The sequence below is a fragment of the Corvus hawaiiensis genome, chromosome 3, assembly GCF_020740725.1.
Source record: "Corvus hawaiiensis isolate bCorHaw1 chromosome 3, bCorHaw1.pri.cur, whole genome shotgun sequence".
Classification (NCBI taxonomy): Eukaryota; Metazoa; Chordata; class Aves; order Passeriformes; family Corvidae; genus Corvus; species Corvus hawaiiensis.
The window spans coordinates 74,082,156-74,094,314 of record NC_063215.1 but is presented as its reverse complement, the minus strand read 5'-3'; positions in this window follow the sequence as shown (position 1 = coordinate 74,094,314).

Genomic DNA, 12,159 nt, shown 5'->3' with positions numbered 1-12,159 from the left:
ACAGCAAAACCCAAATTGCTCAATATAACGGGGAGGACCATAAAAGCTGCAGACACTTGCATTAAGGAGGAGAGAGGAGCCACAGATAAAGTTGCTCCTCTGCTTCCAGCGTTGTACAGGTTCTCCTGTTTGCTACATCTCTGTGGGGGACTCAAAGCACTGTGGCAATGCAGCCAGCTGTGCTCCTGCTCACTTGGGCCATACAGTCCCTATGCATCCTGTTGCATGACAGGTTATTCTAGGAGACACTGGGGTCCTCTTTTTTTGGTCAGTGAAAAAAAGCCCAGCCAAGTATTTTATCCCAAAGGTCAAGCCCAGGGAGAAACAGAAGAGTGAATGAGGACATAGATTTACAGATTTCCTACTATGGCTTCAGTATTAGGGCAGGGCAGGTCAGATTAGCACAAATAAGGCCCTTTTTGGTACCTTCCTAGGAACTGAAATAGCAATGATTGGCACTCCTCATGCTCTTTTCTTGGGGGTAGCTCTGAGCTGTTTAACGTCACCTCACTGAAAATCCACAGTAGTTCTCTCTAAGACAGATTTGACTAACCTTTTACAGCCCTCCAGGCAGGGAGAGGGGTAGGAAATCGAGATGGGTGGCAGGGGCACAGAAGCAATCTTACATGATTTTACAGTGAGATCTCTGGAGAATGCAGTTGGGTCTCCATGACAAAGAGTTGCACTGCTATGATGTGTGCCAGAGTACCAGTAATGATGCTTCCCACACCACTGCCCTACAGCTCCACTGACAAACTGCAACACCAGCCACACAGGGATCCCTCTTGCCCCTAGGTTTACTGGTTTAGTACTTCGGCATGAATCATCATGATCATTTCCCACCGGCGCTTGCTTGTTTGTGACATGTCCTCATGAGAAGCATAATGAAGGAAATGCACCCAACCCACAGCAGTGTGCAGCACATGGTATTAAACACACTCCCTTTAATGCCGCCCCAGGGACTGTCATCAGAATACTTTGCAATACATCAGCCAGGGACATTATTCCAGGCCTTATTCTTTTTGGAAGTCTTTGAGTCTGAATAGAGAGCTGAGCTTTCTGAAATTATAACTATCCACTGCCAAACCCACACTACTTTTCGTGATGTGAGCTGTGGGCCACATTTCTAGATTACATGTTTGTAATCTAGAAAGTAGAAATCAAACATCCTCCTTACCTGTCATTTAGCCTCCAGTTTCTAAAACACTAGCTTTTGTTCTCTACACTGTTAACTGTTTCCTCACTATTTATCTGTTATAGGATTTTTGCTGTGGGGAAACAGTCATCTTCTGCACCAGCATTTTGCAGCAACCAAAGTGGAGCCTTGAGGGTATGTCTGGGACACAGGTGATGTCTGCCGTGTCACTTGGTTTCATATCTCTGGGAAGTCACAAAGCGGTGAAAGCCTGAAATAGGACTGCCCTTTCCCATGCCTGGGGGTTATGACCCCGTCTGCTGCCTAGGCCCCTGACCTTCAACTCCACACCATGCATCCCCAGCTCTGCTGGAGCTCCTGCCTCAAGGACTTGACTGCAGATGGTCCATGGGAGCCATCCTGCTTCTTACTCCTCTTGACTCCATCCCTTCAGGGAGGAAACAGACCTCAAGCTGAAAGAAGAGTCAAGGACATGGTTCATCCTTACCTTAATTGGAAAATGCTGGAGAGACCCAGCCAGCCATCTGGCTTCTCCATCAGGTTGTTAGCCCTGTTTCACAGAGAGGTCTTTAAAGTCAGGAAGCGACCCTGGATCACTGGTGAGGAAAGGAAGGGGCTACTGGCCAAGCATTTCTGATTTCAGCTTCTTGTGACCCCAAGAATACCACAGATCTTTGCTGAGGGTTAAAAATCAGCCCATCAGAGAGATAACTTATTCAGAGACCAAAGTTACTTTAAAGATCTGGATTTTGGAAAGGAATGAAGCAAAAGTGAAAGGTTCATTCCTGTTCAGCATTTCTACCCATCCACAAGAATCCCAGGAGTTAGTAAATCTGTCAGAGTTGTTTTAATAACTCTCAGCTAAAACCTAATTCACTAAATCTGTCAATACAGAAAAGCTTTATTGCTGTGGAAAAGTAGATCCACTCCATGCAAGCACGTATGTTGCTAAATGTGGGAGGATTATGGACACAGATAATCCCCTATTTTTGCTGCTGGTTTATCTTGTTTATTAACTGTCCTCTATTCCAGAAGTCTCTCTTCCCATTTGCCAGGATTTTGTGGTGTGTGTATAATTACAGAGAAACACCTATGCACACAGAGTTGCACATATATGAGTACCTACATGTACAGTTTTCTACATTGCTGGAAGTGCTGCCAGGGCGCATCTCTGTTAAAAAAAAATCATATTACTTGCTGAAATCTTTCTCAGTTGTTGAACTTTCTGGCTGAGATGTGGCAGATCTGAGCAAGTTGCTTTATCTCTCTTCTTAGTTCTGTGGCTGGAAAATGGGGGAAACAGACTTACGTATATAGTTCTTTAAGGAGCCTCAGGTGCTGGAAGGTGGATGGAAACTCCCGGGATAGAAACAGAGGACATGATCTGGGACATGTTCAAGGCTACACAGAAATTCCTGATGACTGATGCAGACATTTCATCAGGCTCTGCATGAGACACCAGGCTATGCATTTTCTGATAAGGCTAAAAAGAAAACCAGAACAGGTATACTGTTCATTGCACAGCTACACAGTGTCCATCCTTGCAAAGGAAGAGGTAAAGGTTCTGATGAAACAATTATGCGTGGGTGAAGTGAAATCTGTGTTTGTATTGGGTACATACACATGCACACACATGCGCAGGGTTACTGGTGTAAAAACTCCAAAGGCAACTTTATCACAGTCATTTCCCTTCAGCTGGCTTTGCCGCCTTGAAAACCTAAATGTTCATCTAATATTGGACTTTTGGTATGGTGTTTTATGACTTCATTTGTCATATAGTTTTTTCTTAGGTACTGCCTTTATTTGTGCTTTAAACTGGAGGATATGTGGAGAAAGGGTGATAACTTGCCTATAATAGGGGGCAGAAAGAACAATTTCCCTGACTATTTTTGCACAAAACAGAGGCAAAATATTCAGTGTAAGAGAGTTTTGATGATACCTTATATTTCAAGTCTTTCTCATATTTTCCAGTAATGGTGCTATTATGTATCTCTGATTCTTTTTATGATTACAGCCTGTGACATCCTAGTGCAGTGCATGAATTTATACGTTTGCAATGATATGGAAGCTTTCATTTCCACTTCGCTGCATCCCTTATCTACCAGCTGCCCATCATTCTCTGTCTCTTTGGCGCCTTCTCTTTTTTCGTCACTCCTTATCCTCCTTCCCCCAAAAAGAAGAAATCAATTTTCAGTTGAAAAATAATCTTGGTGTGATAACTTTCTGACCCTGAGTGGAAATACTTGTTACAAATGAGACATGCTCGCCCCACATCAGTGAAAGGGGAGATGAGCTAGACAGCACCTAAAATGGAGACTGTATAGAAGTCCAACAGAGGTGCAGCAGGACTACCCCATGCAGGACTGGGCAGGCTAGAAAAACTCTATCCCTTTGCTCACCTGGGTTCTTAAACCACAGTGGCCAAAACAGTGACAATTTTCATTATGGCCTGGTAAGGACGCAGGTGGCCTGGAAAGACTTTTATTTTGGTGATACACAGGAATAACAATGCCTGATAGATCAGAGAGCTCTGATGTGTCCCACCTAAACCCAGATCCTTAAACCCCCAAAGAGTGCTCTGCATGCTGGGAGAGGGAAGGGAAGGGAAGGGAAGGGAAGGGAAGGGAAGGGAAGGGAAGGGAAGGGAAGGGAAGGGAAGGGAAGGGAAGGGAAGATGCAGTAGGTGCTGTCAATGCGGCCCATGGACATGGTACAGAGCTGGGAGCTGACCCGCCTCAGGATGATCTCACAGTCTGGCTGCAGACAGCTAGTGGGCAGGATTTGGATCTCTTTTTTGAGGAAATCCTCTCACCTTTCTGACCACAGACAGAGTCTAGGAACAGGTCTCTAGCCTTGGTAAATAAATTAAGCACAGTGAGCATTTACTCTTCTAAACCTCATTCTTCTTTTTCATGTGCCTGAACTTCTTTTTAGAGAAATGGTTTCTTTTCATGATGTGGGATTTTTCTGTTTGTTTGGGGGATGTTTTTGATTTGGGTTTTTTTGTTTGTTTGTTTGTTTGTTTGTTTTTGGGGTTTGGTTTGGTTTGGTTTTTTGTTTGGCTTTTTTTATTTATTTGTTTTTAAAATAGCAGGGATAAAAAAGACTGAGGGAAGAGTTAGGCACTCCTGACTTTATGCACTTAAAGGCACTGAGAAATTTAACTCCCTGTAGGGAGGTCTGCAGGCCTGAAACTCTGTCCCATAATCTTCCTGCCATGAGCTGCAGAACACTGCTGGTGGTGGCTGGGCTTGTGCCTCCGGGCTGATGTCATTGCTCCCTGTTGTCACCTTGGCCAGGTCCCCGGTATGCTCCCAGTGCCTCTCCTTATTGCTGTTTTCCTGAACCCCACCTGCTCCCAGGAAAGGCGAGGAAGGTGCAAGCCACAGAGGACAGACTGACCACCACATTTCTCTGGTTCCCACCCAGTGCGGTGCCAAGGTAAAAGCACCCGTGATACCCTGGCAATGGAGCTCCTTTGCCTCTCTGCCCGCAAATAGCTGTATGATTCACTTAGCAGCCTGCAGACCACAGCCTCTCCTGCTGTAAAAGGCTGCTTCATTGATTCCAGTGAGCACTTCAAGCCTCTCCACAGATAATTTAACCACAGGTTTATTTTATCTCCACATACTTTCCTGGAGTTACCCATGCCCTTCCCAGAAGCAAATTTGGTTCATTGGGTTTTAGCCTTGGATATATCCCCTTATGCAAAATATAGCTTAGAAAATTTGTATTTATCATGTTCTCAGTAAAAGCAAAGAGAAAAAGCCACAATTTCTTCAGGAAAAAAAAAAGCTGCTCAGTCTTCAAAATTTCCTGGACGAAAATTGAATAATCAGCTTAAGTTCTATTTCCTATTCCCTTCCTCAGAATAATATTAGTTTCTGCTTTCACAAAGCACATAGATCATCCTCAGCAGGAAGGCAGGTAGAGTACATTAAAGAAGAAATGATATAGTGGAATGGGGTTTATGAAGAGAAGAGCAGTGCCTGGTGGTCTAACCGTGAAACATTGTCTGACTGAGGTAGGTTTAATCTTCTGCTACACAGACACCTTCTAAGCAACTTATCTTCTTATGGGATATTTTTAATAGCTTTTTGGAAGCAATGAATAAGGTCTTTCTCAGTGTCATGCAGTGATCCAGTATACTGCAAATCATTCTAGCTACTAAATGTGCACAGACCTCAGGAATTTCACATTTAAAATAAATATTTGCTCACTGAGTCTTGCTGAGAGCTAGGCATAAAGCAAGGTACTGCCCCAAAACAGAATTTTGTTACTGCAAGTCCAATTTACATAGAAAGAAAAAAAAAAAGAGATAAAATCTGGATTCCTGTCCAAATCAAAAGCAGACTAAATTTAAGTATCATTTGATTTGAAGGCCTTTTTAAAAAAATGCAGTAATCATAGGTTATAGCTCAAATATAATTTCAAATAGATGCTGGTCAACAAGAGATACTTATGTCTAATTCAGGCGTAACATTGAGATTGGCCATGTTTCTGATGAAAGGTATATCCATGTTCTAGTAGGAACTGGGGCTGTTGGGGAAGAACAAAACAGCAACTCTTAACAGCACAAGCAAACCAAAAAAGCTGTCAATTAGGAAACATGACCCTGGGCTGTGTCTCTGCTTTTCCGTCATTCACCTTCTCCAACACAGATCTGAGGACTTTACTCCAAGAGGAAACCTGGGATACCAGCCCCTTTAATATCATGTCTCAGAAGATGATGAAGGTGCTGGGTGGGTCTTGCACTTCTACCTTCAGCTTATGTGGTTCAGCGAGAGAATTTGTGCTGCTGCTGACGATACATGAGCCAGCGGTGCAACACTCAGTTGGAGAGCTACAAGCACCAAGGTGGATGGACCACAGACACACTTGGGACCACAGCTCCCACCTGGCTGGTAAGCTGGTGTCCCCCAAGGAGCAGATCTATTTAATTACAAACACCAAAACCCATGGGTCACTTCATGCGTAATTGTTATCACCCAGTCAGGCCTGGAAGCATGTTTTTCTAATCAAAACTGAAAGGGGTGTTTATGAAATTGGCCTTTTCCCATCTTGCTGCTGTTTTGGGCCATGATACAAAATCAACAAAAAATTGCTGGAGCTGGATACATCTGAGTCAGTTGCCCTTAACTCGCTTTACGGTCCAGGGAAAGAAGGATCCCTGTTAGGTTAGCTAAGCTTCCACTCCTTCTGTGTGTTGACACCTTTGAAACAAATCATTGGTGACAGGCTACTGCTTTTATTGCCACCTTCAAAACGCGAAAATACTGTTGCCTGTCTCCATCTCCCAAAGGTTTTGCAAGACTTAATTCATCCACTCCTCTGCTCACTCCTCTTGTAAATGGCTTTGAGGTTCCTGAAGAGTAGGAAATTAGCAGGTATATGTAAGGTCATGTTAGCTCACCCACCCTTTGTTCTGATGTGGCTCTGTGTGATCAAGTTTTAGAGGAAATACTGTGCTCAAACCAGTGCTAACCTCAGCAGAAGTGAAAATCTTGCATTACTTAAAAAGCAATGTTTCTCTTTTGGCATACCCTAATATACTCATTCCCCGTAAGTGTTCATGTTACCACTTCTGCTTGCCTTGAGATCTCAGATGTAAGTAAAATCATTGCTAGAAGAAGAACAAAAGAGCTTTCTGGATTGGTCTATCATTTGCATTTTTCGTGTTGCAATCTCTGTGTGTTGAGGGGCAGAAGTTTTCCCTGAAAGTTGATTTGGTCTGAGGAGTGTCTTTTTTCCTGCTCTGTCTTCATCTTCACAGTTTGTTGTGCTCTCCCACTGCCAGCCCAGGGACTGCCTGAGTGCTGGCAACACCTCAACAATGCTTTCGTTCTGACAGCCTCTGTGGGCCCAGTGCTGTCAGCAGGCTGGCAGTGGTAGGACACCTCCAGCAATGCCCCAGAGAAAGTGTTACTGTCAGGAAGCATTTGTACACATTTCTTTTTTGACTGTGGATGGTGGTATGGACACAGGCAGACTGGCAATTGGTGAAGCCGGGCAAAGCAATTGCTTCACTCACTCCAGCTCATGTACCTTTCCCTACCTTCCAGTCCAGGTGTTTTTCCTTCCAACATGGGAAATGTGGCTTGAGCGGCCACACAGGAAGATGTGGGATGCCGGTGATTGCCTACATTCCAAGGGACCCTGCAGCTGCCAGCTGTGACATGCCAAATCCAAATCCAAACCTGAACCTGAGATCTCCCAAGAGGGCTGAGCATGAGGACAATGTGTGCTTTATGCAAACTGTCCAGGTCCCTTGCTCCCCAAGGGCAGGTGACTGATGCTTTGCTCCAGCACAGACCCACAGTTTCCTTGGGCCTTGGTGAATGGTGGAGTTCCTTCCCCCATCCCAGCACTTAAAAAGAAAGAAAACAACAGCACCATGTTTTTAACTGAGGCAGTTCTGCTTGGTATCAAGTTTTACTGCCATCCCTGTTGTTAGCTTCTTATGATAGAGCCACTGAGCTGAATCCTTCATTGCATGCACACACTCAACACTGGCTTCACTGGAGCCCTGGCTGGTGCCCTGGGTATGGGTGCTACCTGAAACACAGCAAGGATGCAGTCAAAAACCTTTACTCTTTTGTAACTCCAAGAGAAGAAAAGTTTATAACCACTATTTGAAAATGAAATAAGAACATTATGCTACTTCTGAGGGCTTTGTTAGGCTTTTCTTCCAGCAGGTTCCACATAATGTAGTTAAACCAACATCAGGGAAACAAGAAAGAACATATAGGGTCACAAAAAATGGCCAGGATAGGGCTCATATACACTTGGCTTCCCCTGTATATGTGTGACAGTGCTGGTCTGAGAGCAGCCACTTCTCTGTGAGAGCAGCTATGTACTGCTTGGGCACAACTTGCCTTTTGTAGGAGTGGGCTCTGGTTCTTGGCAAAGTTCCTAGAGATTGGCTTGCTTCTGCACAGCAAGCTCAGGGAGCACTTCTAATGCACTGAGGTTTTTCCAGGCAAAAAAAATCTTTTCAACTGAAATTACCATCAGGAAACTTCTGCTGCCAGGCTCTATAGGTTTATATGTGCATGTATTTAAGGTACCACTGAAAGGAAATATACTGCCATGAGGAAAATGTCCAAGGAGATTATAATGTACACTAACAATGATCCAATTTATTAATGGTAAGTGACATGGGAAGGAAACACTTGATGCGGGACCATCTGCTTGGAGCTGTGGTAGTTCTGCAGCGTGGGGCAAGCCTGAGCACAGGAGTCGTGAGTAAGCAAGGGCTCCCCGCTGCACTTTGACGCAGGTGGCTCTGTAGCTGTGCAAGGAGATTTTTGAAGGACATGGGAGTTTACTAATTAAAAAGATAAATCTCCTGAATTGCACTCCTATAATTACATTGTCATTACAGCAAACGCGGCTAAATTAACTTACAGGAGCATGGCTTTTGCCTTGCCCCGTTATGTTTATGTACAAATCCCTTTGTGTAGCAGCCCCTTGACTGCTTTGCTGGCTTGTTTAGTACCATATGTTTCATTCTGTACACTCCAATGGGCAAATACAGTCATCTTAATAATCCCAATAACCATATCACAAAATTCAGAACATTGATTTTGTTCATATGGTGCTGAGCCTCCACAGTGGCAGGAGAGTCTGACTCACTGCCTGAGTTCAGATCACATGTCAGAACTCATCTTTTCTCCTTAAATCATTGCATTTGGTATTCTTCTGCCACAGCAATACACTCAGACCTTTACTTCCTGCAGAGCTCAGCCATGATTCCCCACAACTCAGCATTGTGCCTTGGGATGGATGGCTGTGCAAGGTGACTGTGATTTAAGTGAGGCTGATTTGCTCCCTGGAAGGCAACATCAGTTTGTGTTGAAGCTGGGGAGGGCAGGAAATGTTCATACCAGAGGAAAGGAACAGTAATACCCAAGTCTCAGGCTTTGCAATGAGAAACACAAGCATGGTTAGCAGTCCAGTTTTTCCTCCTGTGCCATTTGGGTGATGCTGTTGGGTGACTGCTGTCAGACTGTGAGCTGGCAGGAGGGGATAAAGGATGTGCTGCAAAGAGCATCATGTGCAACAGAGAACGGCAACACCTTGTTAAATGTGTTTAATATCAAATGTTAGAAAAAAAATGCATCTTATTTCCACTGAAAGATATACATGAGACAAAACCCAGTACATTTCTAGTCCTCTTCCCTCTAAAGATAACTTTGAAAAGCTTGATAGACTTGAACAACTGTTTAGCACCACAAAAAAGATGCTTAACTAATATCGGCCCAGGATGGTCCTGTAAAGCAGGGTTCTATTGGGGGATGCCAAACCCATGTAAACTCTGTAAAAGCTGGGTTAGCTGTGGGCTGCCAGGTCACTTAGCAGCTCACACATGCTGAGTAGGGCAGCACTGCCCATCCCAGTTGACCAGAGAGCCCACAGTGGATGAAGCCTCGATTGATGCCCACCATGGTCCAGCTGCATCCCCTGAGCCAAGAGCACAGAGCTCCCAGCAGGTTTGGAGTCACTGTGAGGGCACAAACAAGCTCCCCAGAGGCTCATCCACTGCCAAGCAGTTTCAAGGGCACTGATGGATGTGCTGGCCAGAGCTGAGCTGGGAGACAGGCAAGAGCCGAGCAGAGCTGAGCACTAGCTCCCTGGCAGCCTAAGGGCAGTGACCCCAGCTGCCTGCCACTGCTGTTGGCAGCAAACATGAGGCCTGGGACTGAATCCTGCCTCCCCATCTCACTTGGGTAGCCTTCTGATGGAGTGGAGAGTGGAGCCACTCTTTTAAAGCCTTATTAAACTATCCAGGGTCACAGAATGTAACAACATGAGGGGTTAGGAGTAACATAAATTTCTAATCCCAAGGCTTTTAAAAGCCTGGCTCTAGGGAGGAGCCCCTCATTTTGCTTCGCTTAGTGGAATAAAATGTCACTACAACAACAGCTCTAAGTTCTTTGTACGTCTTTGCAAATCTTTCTTCTCTGAAATGAAGCAAAACAACAGGACAGTAAGTCTCATTGTTTGGCTGGCTCAACATCCAGCTACGTGTCAGAAATATCCATAGGTCAGCCAAGTCACGCTCGTACAGGGCGAGAAGCCCTCACTGTCTGCGCTGTTTTATAGGCATACGAGCTTGGTCCTGGGAGGCAGGATTTTAGGCCTTGCATAACATGCTGTTAATAATCAACAACGTCAAATGTTCCACTAGGAACAGGACAGGGACAGGGCTGTGGATTAATCATGGCCTTTGATAGCCAGGTTTCAAGAGGAGTGACACTCCCTCCACCCCTTCTGTTGCCCTGCAGGAAGTGTGGGTGGATGGAGAGGAGAGAAAAACAGGAAGGAGGACAAGGAAGGCACCAAGGGGTCATAGTTCATAAAGGATCTGAACCTGCCACACCTTTTCCAGCATCTAGCCTGCTCTGAAATGGACAATGGGCAAGTTTGATACTGTCGTTCAATGGTTCAGGCTTCAGAGGATCTTTCTGCTGAGAGCCACCCTGGGAACTTCCTTCAGATGGTTTTATTCCTGACTTCAGGCTGAGAAACAAAAGCTGATGTTCAGCTCCACCACTGGTGGCTGCAATGGCATTTTGTCTTGGGTGACTTTTGTCTAGTTCACTGTCTTCGAGAGCTTCACTTTGTGTTCAGTGATGGTAATTGCAAATAATTTCTTCTTTTATGCATTTTTTTCCTATGGGACTCAGAGAACAGGATCATCATAAAGAAGAACAGGGAGGTCACCACCTTTCCTTTTAACTTGTGGAAAAGTCTATACATTGCACACTTCATTGCCCTTCAGTGTCCACGATGAAAGTAAATATGTGAAGCTTTGCAGCACTGAGGGGCACACGTACCATAAATGGGGTACTCACAAACACAAATTTCAGCTCCCCTGTTTCCAGGAACTGCACACAGAAATCAGACAATTACAGCTGTGTCAGTCTCTGGCTTCATATTTCTCCTCCATAAGTGCATCCAAACAGGTTAACAACACAGCCCAGCACAAGCTTTCCAGCAGTACCTGTAAATAACCTGGAATTACCAAATCGTTTTGCTGTACTCATTCCTCACTTGACAAAGCAGAGACCTTTGCAGTTTCTCACACTGCCACTATGATATATTTGTATTGTAACTCTGCATTGCCCATCAGCTCTCCCCATGAATCCCACATTGTTAGCACCATATGGATATAAAATAAAAAATTATCTGGCATAAAGATGGAAATAAAAGAGGAAATCACAGGTGAAAAGTCTGCTGCATGGATAAAATAGAAGTAGGATACTGGGCTGAAAGCAGTCACTGATGGCATTTTTCTTCCTTCCTGCTGCGAGGCACAGGCATCACTTCTGATTCCCCCTGGGCTGTGGGGCAAATAAGGTGCTATTCTGAATGAGGAAATGCCTCAGGGCACAGTCGACTCCCTAGTTACCTCTAATCCCTGGAGGACCCATTCTGTAGCTGTCCTTGGCCAGGTGGTGAGGGCTTTCCCCTCTGCTCCGCCCTGCTACCAAGATCAGCAATGCTGACTGCTGTAGGCAGTGTCAACACATTACTCAACACTTCTCCACCCCCTTCCCACTGCTCCCCTGGCCCACCTGTGTGGCAGGCTCAGGAGCCAGGAATCAGAAAGGTAGGCACGTTCAGCACAGTCACCCTCCAGGACTTTTTCCTTTGTGGCAGCGTGGTAAAGGCTCATGTCCCTGTCCCATCACCAAGTGATGGAGCTGCAGGAGCAATCATGGTGCCTGGCTGTTTGTGTGATGGCTGAAACCAGATTCACCCCCATTGCAGTCTAAGGTAAGGGAACTATTTCCTAAGGGAAGTGTCCATGCACTGAGGTACATATATGCTTCTATAAATACGCAGACAGTGTGGTTACTGTCAGCCACAGACTGAAAAGAAAAAAAAAAAGGGGGCGGGGAGAAGAAGAAAAGCCATTCCATACTCATCACCATCCAGTGAAACAAGGCATGCATTCAAATATGGCTTCAGGCCTGGGCATTCTCAGAGCAGTTTTT